Genomic DNA, 340 nt, shown 5'->3' on the forward strand with positions numbered 1-340 from the left:
ACAGTGCAACAAGAAATTAGCAATAAGGATGCTAACAATAACATCAACAGCGGCAACAACACTAGAATGTAATAAAAATCTGCTACTATAACAACAAAAGGCCATACAACCTGCTACGCATTCTCAACTCGAACCAGAACAGCACACTACACACTACCGCTACACCAGCACACTACAACCACATCTACAACCACAAACCACAACCACACTTCGCCACAAGCGTCTCACAAACGAAACGCCACAACCAAGCATGTATTAGCCAATCGAAATGTGTCCTTTGAGCAGAAGGACAGGGCGGAAGGGTTTAAGGGAGGGAGGTGGGAGCAGAGGGGTTATGGTA

Source organism: Penaeus monodon, chromosome 32, assembly GCF_015228065.2.
Source record: "Penaeus monodon isolate SGIC_2016 chromosome 32, NSTDA_Pmon_1, whole genome shotgun sequence".
Lineage (NCBI taxonomy): Eukaryota > Metazoa > Arthropoda > Malacostraca > Decapoda > Penaeidae > Penaeus > Penaeus monodon.